We start from the raw sequence: 10,570 nt of genomic DNA on the forward strand, positions 1-10,570 counted from the left end.
TACCACAAAGTGCTTATGCAAATTCCCCTTATAAAAAGATAAGAGCCCAAGTGAGAAAACTCAGAGACAAGGCTGTTGAGTATTCTCAAAGGAGGGAGTTGTTGGGGACACTGGGGCATGGCCACTAGGTAACTCAAGGGGATGGAAGACCACGAGTGTCGATGAAGCCCCCTCGCTCTAGGCCCAGGTGGCCCCTCCCTTCCTTTTTCTGCCCAGAGATACTCAACGCGGTCACGCTGAGAAGTTTGCAACAGTGTATTGCAGGCGCCGACTGGCTGGAGCAAGATTAGGTCAAGCAGGACAGGAATGTTAGATAATGCTGAACAAACAACTCCATATATGGGGGAATAGATGATAAGAGGAAAAAGGGGAACTGCTGGTATACCGGATTGGCTATATGGATACTCAGGGCAGCTTGCTATTGGATAAGTATGCTAAAGAATGAATGTATAAAATATGTGTAACTGCTTGCACTGGTGTGCAGGATTTGAGATTGTCGTCTCCCTGTACCACTGGAAGCTTCAAATAAACTTTTCTACTTCTCCACCCCATTGTGATTATTGGGCGACGCACACCAGGCAATGAATCAGGCTGTTGCCTGCCTCGGGCTTTTGTGCCAGCAACAAATACATTCATAAGCATTGGGTAAATATTTACCACATTAAGTCCTGAGGTAAGTGAGGAGGTGGGAATACACAAAGAGGAGGGTGCAACAGGGGAGCCCTCCTGATTCATACTGATAAAGTAGGGCAATTGGATAGTTATCTTAGGTGCATTTACACAAATGGAAGAAGCCAGGGAAACAAGTAGGAAGAATTAGAAGTCTTGGCACAGTCAATATATAATGTGATTCGAATAACAGAGACTTGGTGAAGTAACTCAGATGACTGGAGCTCTGTCATGGATGAGTATAAACATTTCAGGAAGGACAGGCAGGGCAGAAAAGATGGGGGAGTTGCACGGTGTGTAAGGGAGCCATATAACTACTCAGATCTCCAGTATGAAACTGGAGAAAAAAGACTGTTGAGAGTTTTTGGGTTAAGTTTAGAGGCAAGAGTACAAGGGTGATGTTTTGGTGGGCATCTGCTATAGACCATCAGACCAGGAGGATGAGGTAGATAAGGCTTTCTTCAGAGAACGAACTGAAGTTTCCAGATCACAGGCCCTGGTTCCAATAGGGGACTTTAATCACACTGATATCTGCTGGGAGAGGAATACAGCAACACATAGTCAACCCAGGAAGTTTTTGGAGAGTGTTGGGGACAACCTCCTGGTGCAAGTGCTGGAGGAACCAACTAGGGGCCATGCTCCTCTTGACCTGCTGCTCACAAACAAGGAAGAATTGGTAGGGGAAGTAGAAGTGGGTGGCAACCTGGGCAGCAGTGACCATGAGATGGTCGAATTCAGGATTCTGACAAAAGGAAGAAAGGAGAGTAGAAAAATATGGACCCTAGACTTGTAAAATGTAAAAACAACAAGAACATTTTTTATATTATTTATTTCTAATTCCATTAAATGGCTGTTGTCAATGTCTATATTTTGAGTTGAATTAGTTTATTGTTATTAGTCTCTAAAGGCAATGTTTTATCCTTGCTGTCTTCATCAGAAGTAGAATGCTTCTGCTGCTGGTCATACATATCAGCAGTGACCAGTGCAATCATTTCTTTCACTGGTGCAAAATGTTCACAACGGGTTTTGTCATTGTCTGTACACTGTAACATCAAGAATGTTTTCTGAAAGCTCATCCTGCATCTTGTTGAACTTTTTTTTAATCAAATTCATTTGGGAAAACAATATTTCAACTGCACATTGCTAAAAAGTAGTGACAACAACAACAGAGCAAATATGCCATGTTCCCTATAGTCTTTGTCTCCAGCAGCATCCGTGTATTTGAGACCTTCAACCCAAAACTTCTGAACTTGGTTGTTATGAGTATGAGTCTTGTGCACCATAGGCAAAACTCTCCACTGATGCTCTCCACTGATGCTCCAACTGTCCAAAGTCTCCAGAAAACAATGGAAAAAATGAGATATCAGCTAATAGAGGTCATGCAGGGTAATGCACAGTAGAGGGATTTAGCACTGCAAGTGATTCATTCCCCTGGACGTTTGGTGGCAATCTGTTTTTCACAAATTCCAAAATGAAATCTCTGTGATGGTGCCCCCCATAAGGCTCTATGGAAATACACTTATGAATGTATATATGACATAACTAGAATGTGTTTTATGCTACATATGCCATGTAACATATCTCTGTAAAGGTTATGGTCTACTGAATCTATTAATCCTATTTGTATGCATGAATCATTTTTGTATTCAAAGTTATGAATATTGGCTGCATACTTGTTTGATTCTGAGAAGGTTTTAGTGAAGCAGTTGGTCAGCTTCCTGAGAAAAGTCTATTCTCAGTAAGTGCCCAGCCAAGAAGCCCTTAAGCCAACATTGAACTTGGGGACACCAATCCACATCTGGGCTTTCCCAGGAATGTGGCTTGTCTGGTAAGGAAGTCAATCATGCATGTGTGACCAGAATGTGTGACTTGTCCAGGGGACTCCAAAGCTCCATTTTGTAGCTGGACTTTGGATAGAAGAGAGGAGGGACCCTCCAAGAAAGTCTATTTAAATCCCTGGGAGACCACTCCATTTTGTCTTCAGCTGGCTAAAGAGAGAGCCTCTCCACCCCCAAAGATACTTGAAAGAAACTGGAACAAAGGACAGTAACTACGGGGGTGGGGGGTGAGAGTGATTTCTGGACCCAGACTAGAAGGAAACTAGTCTGTAAAAGAAAGCTTACTGGAACTGGTGAGGTTTTTATCTGTATCCAGTTTTCATAGAATCATAGAATATCAGGGTTGGAAGGGACCTCAGGAGGTCATCTAGTCCAACCCCCTGCTCAAAGCAAGACTAATCCCCAACTAAATCACCCATACCATACTAGACATAGACTTGCATGTTTTGTTTTATTTTGCTTGGTAAATCACTTTGTTCTGTCTGTTATTACTTGGAATCACTTAAATCCTACTTTTTGTAGTTAATAAAATTAGTTTTTACTTATTAATTAACCCAGAGTGTGTATTAATACCTCTGGGTGGGGACAGCTGTGCATATCTCTCTATCAGTGTTCTAGAGGGCGAACAATTCATGAGTTTACCCTGTATAAGCTTTATACAGCGTAAAACGGATTTATTTAGGATTTGGACCCCATTGGGAGTTGGGCATCTGAGTGTCAAGGACCGGAACACTTTCTAAGTTGCTTTCAATTAAGCCTACAGCTGTTAGGTGATGTGGTTCAGACCTGGGTCTGGGTTTGAAACAGGATAGTGGGTCTGGCTCAAACCAGGCAGGACACTGAAGTCCTAAGCTGACTGGGCAGGAAAGCAGGAGAATTAGTAGTCTTGGCACATCAGTTGGCAACCTCCCAGTTTCTGTGATCTAACCCATCACAATCTCAATACTGACTTTTGACATCTTCCAGCATGGGAAAGGCTGGTGTATGTTTTGTAAGGTCCAGCTTAAAAGCAATACCAAAATCGACTTCACAAAGCAGCAAGTAATTTGACACCAAAGTGATATCATAGCTTAATACAACAAAGTCCGGTTCTCAAAAACACACAGTTTCACATCTCTCACCAAGTCCTCAATTCCTGCAGCAGGTTTCCTGTATCAGAACTTTCCAATGGAAAACTTTGGTTTATCCTCCAGGCTTCCCGAAGGATTGGACATACTAAAATCAGATAAATTTTGCTCACTGGATCACTGTGCATATGATAAAGAAGTTCAGCACTGTAGTTACTTTCCTTGTCTTTAGCTATCTGAAAGAATCCTGTTCACACAGGAACTAGTGGAAAGCCACCTAGCATCGGAAAGCTGCTCTATCTGCTGGTGGTCTGGAAGGCATGGACAGGCTGAGTGACAAGGGCATAGGAGTGGGAATTGGTGAGTGACACTAAAAGGTATCAGGTGACATTCAGGGACAGGGAACTCAGCAACAGAGAAAGCAGTGCTTGGTGATGATGTGATAAGACATTAGATGTGAGGAACTTCTCAGACTGTGAAATTCCACAATGCTGTGCTGATCCAAATGGGGACAGAGCACCCTTGATTAAGAAGGAGATATCCTTCCCCCCTTGTCAAACAGGCTTAAAGTCAGTGGCCCGAAGTGATCACTTTCTGCAGATGTATTTGCCCACTTTGTCACAAAACTCTTTGGTTTTGACCCCATAAATGATAGGCTTGAGCATGGGGGGAAGGAGGAATTAGATGTTGGCCAAAATTATGTGACCATGCGGAGCGATGCCCTGACCAAACCGGTGTGTGAGAGAGGAGAAGAGTGAGGGAGTATAAGATGTCAGTATCACACAGATGTGGGCTGTGGAGGTGTTGAGGGCTTTCTGGTGTGCTCTCTTGGAGGAGATTTTGAGGAGAGCCCTGATGATTTGACCGTAGGACAAGGCAATGAACATAAGGTCTAACCCACTGACTACAAATCCTATCATCAAACCATACATCCTGTTGACTGTGATGTCTCCACATGACATCTTCACCACAGCCATGTGGTCTCAGTACGTATGGGGGATAATGCGGTTGGCACAGAATGGCAGCCTGCTCAGGAGCAGGGGCAGGGGCAGAATGAAGAGAACAGCTCTTATCAAACACACTAGCCCTAGCTTAGCTATTTGTGCATTGGTGATGATGGTGGCATAACTTAGAGGGTTACATGTGGCAACATAGCGATCAAAGGCCATTGTGACGAGGACGGCTGAGTGCATAACAGAAGCCGCATGAAGGAAGAACATCTGGGTGAGACAACCACCCACAGTAATGCTTTTCAAATTGAACCAAAATATACACATGCCTTTGGTATGACAGAGCTAGACATGCCAATGTCTGTGAGTGCCAGCATGCAGAGCAGCAGGTACATCGGCTTGTGCAGGGTCTGCTCTTTGCTTACCATAAATAGAACCATGAAATTTCCCAAGAGGATGATAATGTAGAACATAGAGAAAAGGATGGAAATCCAGATGTGGGCATCTTGCAGGCCAGGGATGCCTGTTAGAATGAATGCTGATGGGTCAGAAGGGGTGGGGTTGAAAGATGCCCTGAGGTAGTTGAAGCATCAATCAGAATTGCTGAAGGTGCCTGTGAAGGGAGAGAAACAGAGATGCATGGGGGATTACACACTTGACAACAGTACAGTAAATATGAGGAAGGAGGATGAGCAGTGATGTGGAAACATTTACAGATGTCACCAGATTATTTAGGTCAAGTCCAGAGAAGTCCTTAGAGGGAGATAACCAAGCCAGTTGAATAGGCAGCATGATAGTAGATGTATTTTGATGCCAAAAATGGCAACATTTATGCCATTGGAGTGAAAAGCTTGAATTTCTCAAACACCTTACTAGGTTCTAATTTTACTTGTATGATCTCAGGACAGGGACATGGGTATCATCGTACACAGCTCTGTGAAACCCTGTTCACAATGCAAGCATGGGCAAATGCTAAGCAAAACACTGGGATGCAGGAGGAGTGCGATGGAAAACCATTCAAAAATTACAGAAAATGCAATGACATGAGATCAGTCACTCAACGTTTCACCGTCCTCTGGACTCCTCTGTGTAATACTGGGCACCCTTCTCACTCAGGGTATTGCAGAGCAAGAGGGGTTCAGGGAAGGACAATGACAATGATCAAGGGCCCAGGAAAACAGCCAGTATCAAACAGAGTGTAGTTGGTACTGATCTGATTGTATGATTCTAACTCTCGTACAGAGAAAGGTTTAAAGACTGGTATTGTTACCTTAGTAAGGCGATTAATAAGAGGGGATATGAAATACTGTAAAATAATATACAGACTGGTACAGCGTAGATCCAGAATGTGTTCTCCTGGTCCTCTAACACAAGATCAAGAGGACATTCAGTTAAACCGAAACTTGGCAAATTCAAAAGAGAAAAAAAAAGAATGCTTTCTTCACTCAGTGCCTAATTAGACTGAGGAACTCATTGCCACAAGAGGTAGTGGAGTCCATGAGATAACTAAGAATCAGGAAGGATTTGCACATTTACATGGATAGTGAGACTATACAGTTACAGTAGTCACAGCAAAATACGTATTTTGGAAAGTCTCTACACCCACGTGTTTCAGGGCACAAGCCAACGTCTAGCTGTTAGGAAGTGTGTCATGGATCAGACCTATGGTCCATGGAGTCCCGTTTCCTTCTCTGACAGTGACAGCCCCAGGTGCTGCAGAAGAAAGTGTAAGAAACCCAGCAGTAGGTGGAAGGTGTATGTGTGAATTGACCATCAAGAGGGTGTCATCCTAATGCCTATGTTGGAACAGAGCCAAGTTTCCCTCATGGAAACTGGCATTATCATGCTATATTATGCCTGTGCTCAATAGAATGGGCATGAAGGGCACAAGGGTCTTGGTATTTAGAGTATTCAGGCCTGAATCTCTGTTACTTCCCTTGTGTCTTTTGGTGAGACACTTTCTTGCAGGCTCCCAACTTTGCATGTGACATATGTTAAAGATGTTAACTGATAAGTGTTAGCAGAAACACATATCACCAACTGAGCTGCTAACCCATCTCATGCCTAAATATTAATGTAGGTTACAGATGACACATAAATTCAGGGTTTGTAAATAATGAAGAGGACAGGGCATGGATTCAAAGCAATCAGGAATGGTTGGTAAACTGGATTGATTCAAACAATATGTGATCAAATATGAACTAACAGCTAATTACTAAGTGATCCATCCCCTGTCACCCATTCCCAGCTTCTGGCAAACAGAGGCTAGAGACACCGTCCCTGACCATCCTGGCTAGTAGCCATTGATGGACCTGTCCTCCTTGAATTCATCTAGTTCCTTTTTGAACCCTGTTATAGTCTTGGCCTTCACAACATCCTCTGGCAATGAGTTCCACAGGTTGATTGTGTTTTGCGTGAAGAAATACTTCCTTTTAAACCTGCTACCTATTACTACAATAACATAAGCTATAGAAAGCATTTTTATTTAAGATTTCAGCAGTACAGAAGTTTTCATATCATGTCACTTAAATTATTATTGGATAATAAAAGGAAACTATTTTCAAAATGAAAAGAACATTTAGAATCTCAGTTCAATTTATCTCAAACATAAAAAGAAAAATTTCCAATATTCCTATACTCAGCCTGTGACAGTTCAAGCAGAAGTTGCTGGGTATTTTTTTTTCCTCCTAGAAAAATAAGGGATTTTGGAAAGCTATGAGAGTCCTAATTTATAACCTTAAATATGAAGTCACAAATATCCTGGAAGCCCATGTGGAGAAATGGCTCTTGATGGGTGGTTACTGTTCAAGATTATTTTTATTACAACAGCAACACGTTAGTTCTCCTAAAACACTCAAAATGCTTCTCTAACTCATCTTTTAAGGAGATTGATTTCCATTCCTTATTATCATTTAAGATTATGGTAGCATGCAAAGAATAGTGACTGTTTCCTAATCAGAGGAAACAGTTCCTATCCTGAAAAACACATTGTTTGATAAGAGAAAAGGGGGAATACAACATATTATTTGTATTACAGTAGTGGCCAGATATTCTGATTAGTATTGCAGTCCTGTTACATTGTGTGCTACAGAAATAAAAGTAGATAGGTGCCTGGTCTAGAGAGCTTACGGCCTAAGATGAAGAACTTACAAAAAAGGGTGCAGGGGAAGGAGAGTTGTTTTGTTTGTTTTTACTTTATTTGCATTAGTACATATTGACTTTTTCCAAATGACCTTCAGCTTAATTATTTAAATGCTGTTGTTAGGAGTTGAGACAGAAACAGGTCTTGGGAAGAGATTTGGAGAAGAGGGTAGCAGTCTTACAGTTTAGTTCAAAGAGGACCATGTATCCATAAGAGTCTATGTGGAAGAAAGCAAGATGACATTTGTAGAAGTCTCATATGAGCGGGCCGTCAAGTCTTGCAAAGCGGGAGCGTGGAGGGAGACACTACAAGAGACGGGATCAGATAAGTGAATTGTGAACATACTTCTTTCTTGTAAGTTTCATCTTCCTCCCCTTTCCTCACACATATTAACTTCACTTCCTCCACCCTCATTCTACAAACCAGTTCTCTTGTTTTTCCCCTTTCCAGCTTTGATTCAATTGTCATTATAACGATATGCTGTTTGAAACTGTTGCCTTCCCTAAATTATAAGTATATTATTTTCACTGCCTGTCCAGCCCTCACAAAGAAGGGGCAGAATATAAAACTGATAATGCAGAATATAAAACTGATAATGCATAGACTGATTTTCTTCCTATCCTAAAAGTAATACATATTGTTTAGATTGTTTGTGAATTTATTACTATAAAATACTGGTATAATTCTGTCAGTTCTTTTGTATTGATTCTGAGAGAGGTGTAATGATTTTGGTGTCCATATTTCTTTCATTCTAAGGTGAACTTGTTTTTAAAATGTCTGGGTACAGCCCTCTGCCTGACCCACAACCTCTGGCACTGCACACCTGTCTGTGTGCATGCTGCTCCCCTCCGACAGAACCCCCAGCGCTGCCAATTTGTCTGTGTATACGCTACTCCATGCCCCCATTAGCCCCAGTGCTGGCCACTTGTCCATGTAAGTTCTTCACCCCCAAATTTCCAGCCTAGCCACACAGTGATACCCCTCACCCAGGACCAAAACCAGGTGTCAGACCCCACAGCGACAGCCACAGAAATACTTCCTCAGGTGAGGTGAAACTCAGTGTCTGCCTGCACCAGGGAAAACGGGGAGATCAGCCTGAACAGCCTCCCTGGGGATGAAGGGAACCCCAGCAGCTGCTCAGTCTGTGGAGGGAAGGAGAGATGGACAAATCCGGTGGGAGGGAGAGAGGATGTGGAGACTAAAACAAGCCAGCAACTCTTCCTCAAAATAACACAAAGCTTTACGTACTGCAGCCTGTTAGAAACCCAGACACCTCTTTCCGAAGCTGCTTTTCCATCTTGCCAATTGCTGATGTTACCACAAGGCTGTAGTGGGGCTGCTCGTGAGAGGAGGGGTGGTTGGGAGGGGGTGGTGTCAGAGACAGTCTGCTACAGTGTGGTCCACATGCCGTTACTGTCTGAGACACCCCTCTGTCCAGGAGGCCTCTTTACAACTCTTTGGTCTGTGCATTAGGACAGAATGCGCATTATCTAGTTTGCCCAGTTTCAGGGCTCTGTGCCACTGTGATCTGGATACTGAAGCCACACACCCCAACCCCTCTGTGCGTTCCTGGGCCTCCCCCCAGGGAGATTTCCAACCAGCTGCCATGCTGCTGAACTCCTGCCCAGAAGTTTTCGGAACTGAACCCTTCCTGAGCCCTTTGTGCTAACTTTAATGCAGAAACGGGCAACTCACCGAAATCCCGCTGAACAGAGAGATGAAATCTTACTGCGACAGGAAGGCAGAGCCCTGAGAATCAGGGTATGAATCTCACATGTCTGACACTCAGCTTCCTTTATGCGGACTCTCAGGTTGGCCAGGACTCCCAAGACTCTGTGAGCAGTGGGAATAGCAGAAAATAGACGCGAGAGAACTACAGCCTGAGAGCATCCACTGGGAAATGATTTGTCAATAACAGAGCCTCGGGTTGTCAGGGCACACAGTCTTGCAGACTTGATAGAGTTGTCCAGCAGTACTGAATCCGGAGAGAAAAGGAAGACCCAAAACTTAGAAAAACTCATTTATCTATCAGCATTTCTGTGCTGCTGCCCATCATCATAGAATCTGAGCATCTCCTCCTCATCCTCCTGGCTGACGAGCCCTGCGCTGAATCCCTGGGAAAGTGACAAGCAATGGAAAGTCTCTGGGAAATCCTTGTTTCAAACACAGAATAATAATCTCTCCCATCTGATAACCTCTTTCTGATTGAGGGCAGCACAGATTGCCCCTGGTAAGTCATAAACCCACTATAGCACAATCTCATGCCTGGTCAGAAACAGCTTCCTGAGACACTTCAGTGATCAGTATGTGCCCTGAAGCCTGTGGACTGCTAGAGTCACTGCACAGGCTGTAATTAGGAGAGGGAGGGTGGAGGGAGATGTTCAGAGGAACAGCTGTGAGTTAGGTGCCCAATGGTTCATCTGCATTCAGTGGGACTCAGGTTGTTAGAGGCACAAAGGCAGTAGACACCAATTATAGTCTTGGCCTTCACAACATCCTCTGGCAAAAAGTTCCAAAGAGCTCCTGAAGGGTAGGTCCATCAATGGCTATTAGTCAAGATGGGCAGGAATGGCATCCCTAGCCTCTGTTTGACAAAAGGTGGGAATGGGTGACAAGGGATGGATCACTAGATGATTACCTGTTCTGTTCCATCCCTGTGAAGCACCTGTCATTAGCAACTGACAGAAGACAGGATACCGGGTTAGATGGATCTTTGGTCTGATCTAGTATGGCCGAACAACTAATGACTAAGAGGAGATAGGATATCGATCTATAAAACTGTGACTGATGTGGAGAAAATGAATACAGCAGTGTTGTTTATTCCTTCGCATAACACAAGAACTAGGGGGCATCAAAGAAATGTAAGAGGCAGCAGGTTTAAAGCAAGAGGAAGTATTTCTTCAC

The 10,570-nt window shown here is 43.4% G+C and overlaps 1 pseudogene; it reads right to left on the reverse strand.

Annotated features, from left to right (window-relative positions):
• Positions 1 to 4,161: 4,161 nt before the first annotated feature.
• LOC119844757 lies at positions 4,162 to 10,318 on the reverse strand (annotated as a pseudogene).
• Between the last annotated feature and the right edge of the window lie 252 nt (positions 10,319 to 10,570).

Source organism: Dermochelys coriacea, chromosome 1, assembly GCF_009764565.3.
Source record: "Dermochelys coriacea isolate rDerCor1 chromosome 1, rDerCor1.pri.v4, whole genome shotgun sequence".
In the NCBI taxonomy this organism is placed as follows: Eukaryota; Metazoa; Chordata; order Testudines; family Dermochelyidae; genus Dermochelys; species Dermochelys coriacea.